Source organism: Tamandua tetradactyla, chromosome 18 (genome assembly GCF_023851605.1).
Source record: "Tamandua tetradactyla isolate mTamTet1 chromosome 18, mTamTet1.pri, whole genome shotgun sequence".
Taxonomy (NCBI): Eukaryota; Metazoa; Chordata; class Mammalia; order Pilosa; family Myrmecophagidae; genus Tamandua; species Tamandua tetradactyla.
The window spans coordinates 8989563-8997816 of NC_135344.1; the positions used below are offsets into that span (position 1 = coordinate 8989563).

Here is an 8254-nt window from a genome sequence, read left to right on the forward strand (position 1 = left end):
AAGATGGAAAAATGGATGAAAGAACAATTCAGAAAAGAATTTAGAGCGAGAGAAAAAAAAGAATGAAACATACACTCTAAAATGCAAATACAATATCTGAAGTGAAGAACTCATTGTCTGACATGATGATAGATTGGAAAAGGTAGAAGATGGGATTAGAGGGTTCGAAGCGAGGTGGTTCTGAGTCTCTGGGTCTAACAAAATGGAGTGTGTGAAGGAGCGGTGTGAGAGAAGTTGGCAGATGCAACATCTGAAGAGATAATGGCTGAGAAATGTCCAAAAATTAGTGAAGGATATGAAACCATAGATTAAGCGTGCTCAATAAAATTTAAGGAAGATTAATACAAATAAAACCAAATGTAAACCTTTCTTTAATCAATGCAAAATAAAGATTTTTTTTTAGATGGAAAAATATGCTATTGAATGCATTCCCAGTAAACTCAGACTGTAAGAAATACTAAAGTTCTGAAATTTGAAGACTAATATTATTCAGCATGAGAGCAAAGAAGTGAGGGAAAGAATGAAGAGCATCAGAAAGGATAAATATATGGATAAGTAAAGAAAAAATATTGACAACTTAAGACAAAAATTCACAGCTATAAATTTGGGAGTTGTCGTATAGGCAAGAGTAACATATGCTAAGACAGACTTGTGTTGCTGCGTGCTCTGTGATTCCATTGATACAACATTCTAGGGATGCCACTAATATGACATTATGGAGGAGACAAAATTATAAGGACAGAGAACAATGTTTGTCATGGGTTTGTTCATGGGATGGACTGAGGACAAAAAGACACAAAGAAACTTAGTAGAATGATGAAATTCCTCAATAATTTGATTGTGGTGATGGTTATGTGATTGAATGCATTGTCAAAATTCATTGAATTCAGGTCTTCACTTTCAGCATACAAAGAATTTGGAAATCATAACTCCCATACTTACAAAAGAACAAAGTTTGACAAACTGAAAATCAATGACTTTTCTTGGCACCATCAGAGAATTGAGGTCCCAGAGCAAACCACCGTTACAAATTCTGAAGAGACAGGCAAATTCAGAGAATCACAACCAAAATCAGGTTATCTGGAGCAGAGGCTGCTGGAGCCATGAACCGGTAGGAATACTCGAATGGTAATTTTGATGAATTGCCAGAATCTGAGTGTGAACTATCCTGAGAGTGAGAAACTCCAGGGACAGCAGTCTCAGGGGGTCCCCATACATTCATGGGTTGTACTTCCAGGGATCCTAAAAAGAAGCTCCTAGTGTACAGCCAAGGAAAAAGCCCCCCTGTTTCTGGCCAGAAAAATGAGAAAATCAACCATTGTGAGATAAGCCCAGGGCACTCTTCATGACAGAGGCCTAGTTTATAGGGAAAAGACTTCGCTACGGTCTTATCCCACTCTGGAATAAGAACGCCATCCCATCTAACCTTCCTGTCTCTCCCAAGGGGCAGAGAAAGCTAAGAAACACCTGACTTGCGAAACTCCACACCCAGGGACTCTGAGTTGCAGTCATGGGCCATGAACACTCCCTCACCCGCCAGCTCCCACCACCCAACAGGGCATTCGGGTAACATCCATGGACTACAGTGGAAGAGCTGCAAGGCGGAGTCTGCATTGAATAGGGAGATGGGGGGAACCAAAGACAGCATGGGAGAAAATACAAGGAAGCTAGAGAAAATTGAAGACTCTGGTTCTTACTACTATAGCAGCCCTTAAACACAGCCCAACTCCAGGCCAGGTTAACATAAAATCTCACACTAAAGACCTATCCACACCACTTCCTGTTACCCTATGCATCATGTCTGTCTTCAGTAAAAAAATTACCAGGACTGTAAGGCTTAGATCTGGGTCCTGGCCTCTTAGAGATGGTGCCATTTGAGGTCTTCGGCATAAGTAATGTCTCAGCTGGGCCCTGGCCTTCGCTCGGCCAGGGGGAGGTGTGGATCCCCATTATGCCCAATCTGAGTGGCTCTGGCCCATGGCTCCACGTGTGCTCCAAAATCTCCTTCGCGACACCCCCCCCACACACACACCTATGTAGGTGGCCTAGTTTCTCCAACACCCCTCCTGGAAAACTGGCTTCTCAGTATTACTGTTAGTTTCTTACTTCTAGGGAAATCTCTCTACTTCTAGTTGATGAAGATTTTTGGCAGCTGCTTTCCAATCACATTTGCTTGTTTTTTAATGTGTAAGAAAACAATCTTTTTCTGAATTTGAAGCAGATGTTCCAGGTCTCCTTGTGGCTCTATCAATCTGAACATTAGGTTTCTTTTGTAAATGGCGTATTTTCTTTATCTGTGTGTTTGATACAAACGCATTAAAATGATTGCTATTCCAATCATCTTCTGGGACTTCTGGGGTGAGTAGTTGATATTCTCCCCGTCACACACAAGCAAATGGCCTTTAAATTAAACATTTGCCTATGCCCTGATTCCTTGAAAATATGCATGCTTAACTGATTACAAATTGACGTCCAAGGTGAGTTCAAATTAAGAATGCACTGGCCATGCCAATGCGCCAATTCAGGTCCAGGTGACATTTCTATTTCTAGTTACGGATTTATTTAAAATCCATCCAATGGCTTTGGTTTATGAATACTTTACATTCTCTCTTGATTTGAGAAGAAAATCCTCAGTTGAGTTTTTCTGTCTAGGACCCATTATAGTTTTACCAACAAAAGTTCAATAGATGGCATTTCTTAGGTCCACTCTCACTGGATTTCTCAACAAACTTTTTTTTGTATCCTTTCTACTCTTTCCATTAAAAAAATTCTACAGTAAAATAGTATGAAAATATGTCTACAGCAGATACTAAAGAGGTATCTGTGGAGCAAAAGAGATTTTCAATGGATATTTATAACTTGGTACTCATATGAAATATTGCTAATATATTTTGCCTCACCTTGCCACACCATATTTCCATTTATTTCTTTTTCCACTTTTTGCTATATTTTAATTTTCTTCAATGATAACTTTATCAATGGAAACTAAGGTAAAATGCATCCTCGCATCTTTCTTGGCATATCATGTCACAGAATATGTCAAGTGGATTTCCAAGGAAGGGTTATTGTTATTAGGTTTGCAGCTCTCCACATCCTGTACCTCTCACGCACATACAAGTCTTTTGTTCTCTGTACTTAATGGGATAAAAAAATTAAACAAGCATTCTAATAAAGCAGACTTACATGATTAGGGCAAATAAATAAATGACTATTCATTTACTCCAGTTGCCTTTTGTATGCCATTTGGCTCAAAACCTATAGAAATTCTCATTCAAAATATTCAACCAAAAGTCTTACTCTGAAAACATTTCAGATATGTATGACTTATATTAGCATCAATGCAACCTTGTGTTTATTTTACATTTTCTTCCGTTTAAGGTGGCTATTATTCATTGATATTTGGTATTATTTGTTTCTTTCCTAAGAATGACAAGCACAGCACCAGCCAATGAAAATGATTTTTGGATTAAGAAAAGCGTTTTTGTGATTTTTTAAATATAAATTTAAAAACTTAGCAATTCTTAAACCTAGGCATATATACAAACAGATCATAAATCATTAGTCATTCTTGTCAATCGAATTTATAGTAAGATCTAGTCAAAGGAGGTGGAAAAATAGTCTGCCCTAGAAAGTTAAATTTCAAAATCAATACATAGTATATTTGAGTAGAGGTGTGAAATTTCCCTTAAAAAGAGAAAATAATCTCCATAACTTTACAGGTAAGTTAAGTACCCAATTAAGTTAATTAACATATCTAAAGAAAGAAATATTAATGCAAGGTCATCTAGACATGCCTGAACTTTGGAAGAAGTTGATTACTGGCAATTTCTTAAATAGAGAAAATTGTAGAAAATGGACTTCTCTTCTGATATCTTGGTAAGAACGTCTCTACTGTAAAATGGTGTGTCAGCCCTGATAGCATTAAGTATTCAGTTCTTCTAACTCTTTGTGTCGATTCTAGCCTCATCCAGAATATGGGCTTCCCCTCTCTATGCAGGGAAAGTGACAGGGGTGTTAGTCTGATTCCTGAGATAATTATTCCTCTTTGCATGGAAAAGCATCCTTTCCTGTTATTATTTCCACCTGAGCTCAGATGGATCTATCTTTGGTCCATTGACAAAATCAACTTACTGAACTTGCGAGCAAGAAGTTTCAGTTTAACTTGGACAAATTTATTAAGGGGTCATAAGACATCATATAAGACCACTTGAGAGATAGACTGTAGACTTTTCTCTGAGTGTCCATCACTTCCGCAACTTTGCTTGAACAAGAGTGTATCTATTTTCTACAAGGTAATATAAAACAAGGCATAAATGTCCCTAAGAAATTGGTAATAGATTATTAAGTGTAAGACATACCCTGGACCAGAATTTGGTAGAATATATTTCTTCTATTAATATTTTCTTCGTATTGAATTATTTTTCCACTAAAATTTTGAGTCCAAACCTTACTTTAACTATGGAGTTAAAAGTTACTTACTTTCTATTTAAATAATGCAAAATATGTAACCTGGTGCTCCATCACAACATATGGTAAATTTTAGGTTTATCAGTGCTTCAAGGAAAAATATTCTGACTTAAAATGAAGGGCTTTTTCTGTTTTAGTAATATTAATGTACTTTACTTCTCAGATAATTCACAGAAATCAACCAATATTTTCAGTCTTCAGCTTGATATTATATGGTAAAAAAATGAACGATGTGGGATAGAAGATTATCAGAACTAAAGAGGGGTAATTATATAATGATAAAGGAGTCAATTCAGCAAGGAAGCATAACAATTTTAAATGGCTAGCAAACAACAGAACTTCAAAATATATGGGGCAAAAGAAAGAAAGAAGAGAAAGGACAAATAAAAATAATTATTATGATGATGGAGATGTCTATTTTTATCTAGTTATTGACAGATTCAGCATGTGGAAAATCAGCACATGATGGTTGAGTAGATAACCTGCTCAAACAATGCGATGCATATTCTTCTCAAGCTCACATGGCACATTCGCCAACATAGACCACATTCTAGTTCACAAAATACACCTTAAAAAAAAAATAGAACTCATATAAAGTATGTACTCAGACCACAATGGAATTAAACTAGAAGTCAACAACTGAAAGATCAAAGATCCCCAAACACTTTAAAATTAAACAGCACACATTTAATAAAACATCAATCAATGAGGATGCCTCAAGAGAAACTGGAAAAAAATGTTGACCTAAATTAAATTAAAAACATAACATGAAAATTGGCAGAAGCAATGAAAGTAGTACTTAGAAGGAAATTTATTAAATTAAATGCATATATTAGGAAAGAAGATTTAAAATTAAAAACCTAAGTATTTACCCAAGGGAACCAGATCCAAGAAGCTTAGTGAAACCCGAATAAGATAACCCCAAAGAAATGCATGCCAAGACACATTATAATTAAAGTTCTTAAACTAAAGACAAAGAAAACACTTTAAGCAGCCAGGGAAAAAATGGTGTACATCTTATCTCTGGGGGGGTGGGTGGGAACTAATCCAATTATAGTGGATTTCCCATAAAAAACCAAGGAGCCATAGGGGCCACGGTGGCTAAACAGGCAGAGTTCTTATCTGCCATGCCAGAGACCCGGGCTCAATTCTTGCTCCCTGCCCATGTGAAAAAAAACAAAACAAAAAAACCACAGAAGTCCTTCTGCTGATGCAACAGCCTCGCACGATGGTGGGAGAGGTCCCGTTAGGGCTTGGAACTCACCAGTCCCAACTTCCGGTCCATGCCCAGCCCACTCGAGTCACAGCCATGTCTGGGGACGAGATGAATTTTGGTCCAACTATGAGCAGAAGCAAAAGAAGCAGCAGCAACTCTTTATGTTAGATGAGGAAGGGGATGCCCAGACAGAAGAAGTCCACACCTCAGAAACAAAAGGAGTGGAGGCAGAGCCAACTGAGGACCCAAATGTGGAAGTTGATGAAGAGGGCAGTAGGAAAATGATGCATCTGGTGATCTATTGACTTGAATTTTTGTAATCAAAAGAAAAAGAAGAAAAACAAAACCAAAAATGATATTTGATATTGATGAAGCTGAAGAAGATGCAAAGGCTCTAAAAATCCAAAGTGTTCTTAAACAACCAGCTGAACCAGAAAGTGACCTTGACATTAAGCTTCTTGGCAATAAAAAGAAGAAAAAGAAAAATGTTGAGTTATCAGTTGAGGGTAGCAAAAAAAGGGAGGGCATCTCATCAGTAACCAGACAGGCCTTGTTTGGGCAGTATCAGAAAGAGAGTATACATATGAAGAGTTAGTGAATGGAATTTTAATATGAGTGGAAACAATCAAGATATGGTTGCTGGAGAGAAAAGGACATTTGTAGGAACCAAAAAAATGTCTTTTGTCAACTCTACAGATATCTGTAAACTCTTCCGTCATCAGCCTGAACATCTCCTCTCATTTGTGTTGGCTGAATTGGGTACAAGTGGTTCTATAGATGGTAAAAACCAACTTATAATTAAAGGAAGATTCCAACAGAAAAAGAAAATGTCTTCTGAAGATATATCAAGGAATTTGTCACCTGCGACACATGAGGGTCACCAGACACAATCCTGCAGGACACCCGACTCTATTTCTTTTAGTGTGAAACTTGACATTCTTGATGCTCTGTTGCCAGCAGCGAAACCGGCTTCCAGACTGTCCCTGGCAAGCAAGCACAGCTCCGTGCCAATGCTAATTTGCTAATCACCACCAGTTTTGCAAAGTATGTTATGGAGATTTAGCTGCACAGGTTTACCATCAGAATAGAGATAGTATTTTATTTAAAAAAAAAAAAGACAGAACAGCTGCCAAGTTCTTTTGGTGTGCAGTTGGTCCATGAAATCCTTAAAAAGATGCCGACTCTACTGTCAGAGAAATAGTGATAGGGCAAGGAGGTGCTTTTTAAATCATTAATAGACGTCTGTAAAACACAAGATAAATTAAAATTATTAAAAACAGAACAAAACATGGAGGCCAGAAGGAAGGGGCATTATGATTTTTCAAGTGTTGAAAGAAAAAAACTGTTAACATAGAATCCAAATCAAGTGAAAATAACCCTCAGGAATGAAGGAGAAATCAGGACACGTTCAAATAAAAGAAAACAAATGGAACTTGTTGCCAGTAGAGCTAAACCTAAAAGAATGACCAAAGGAAGTTTCTAATCGTAAAGGAAATGAGGAGCAAAGGAAAGTTGAGACAGGAGGAAGCAAAAAAGAACAATGGGAAGATTGAAAAACATGAATAAATACGATCGACTTCCCATCGCTTTAACTTTCCAAATTGGGTTTGAGGGTTAAAGCAAAAATTATGCAACTGTTCACTGTGGTTTTTAATACATGAAAATGAAATAGGTTAGGCAATTATATTAAAAATAGGGATAGTAAGGTGACCTAAAGGGAGGAAAGGTTTCTAAACTTCACTCACACTGGGAAAATAACATCAATTGTTTTATTAATAATTTATTATTAATAATGCTATTATTATCAAAATAATCGATTATTTTATTAATCACGCCATTAAGATGTGATTTTATATAATTCTAAATAAAGCCACACCAGAAGCCAGGACAAAGGTGTGCGCAGGGCTTCCGAGGAAGGATGACCCTTCTCACAACGTGATTTCAGAATTCCAGGCTCCAGACATGTGAGCCAGTAAATGCCAGCAGTCAGCCCCGAGTTTGTTACTGAGAATCTCCTCTAGTTTCTGTTGGCTGAATTGGGTACAAGTGGTTCTATAGATGGTAAAAAAACAACTTATAATTAGGCAGCCCTAGCAAACTAAGGCAGTGTTGCTCTCTGGCCACAATGGAACCAAAGGAGACATCAATTGCAGAAGCTAGGACTACACTACACACTTCTAAATAATCAAGGAGGAAGCCTCAAGAAAATTAAACAGTTCGACTGAATAAAAATGAATGTAGGGAGGACTGAAATTTGTGGAACACAGTTGAAGCAGTTTTGAGAGGGAAACATCACAATAAAGGCAAATGTTAGTTGTTCTGCATTAGCTAAGTTGGACTTGAAATTTGGGTCTGGGTGGAGGTCTAGTGGACATAATGGGAAGCCGAGGATGTAACACCTGGGGAAAGATAGTTTGTTACTCAGATGTCCCGAAGAGAGGGTTTCTATGGGTGGTCATGGCTGGGGTGCGGGTGGGGTCTCAACCAGCAGGTGGGGGGCACACAGGCAGAGCCAAAGGAACCAGTGGGTGTGTTCAGTGGTGGAGATTAGTAGATTGCCTGCAGGAGTAT

The 8254-nt window shown here is 37.7% G+C and overlaps 1 pseudogene; it reads left to right on the forward strand.

The window, feature by feature from the left end:
- The first annotated feature begins 5776 nt into the window (after nucleotides 1-5776).
- Nucleotides 5777-6746, forward strand: LOC143662385 (eukaryotic translation initiation factor 2 subunit 2 pseudogene; annotated as a pseudogene).
- Nucleotides 6747-8254: the final 1508 nt, after the last annotated feature.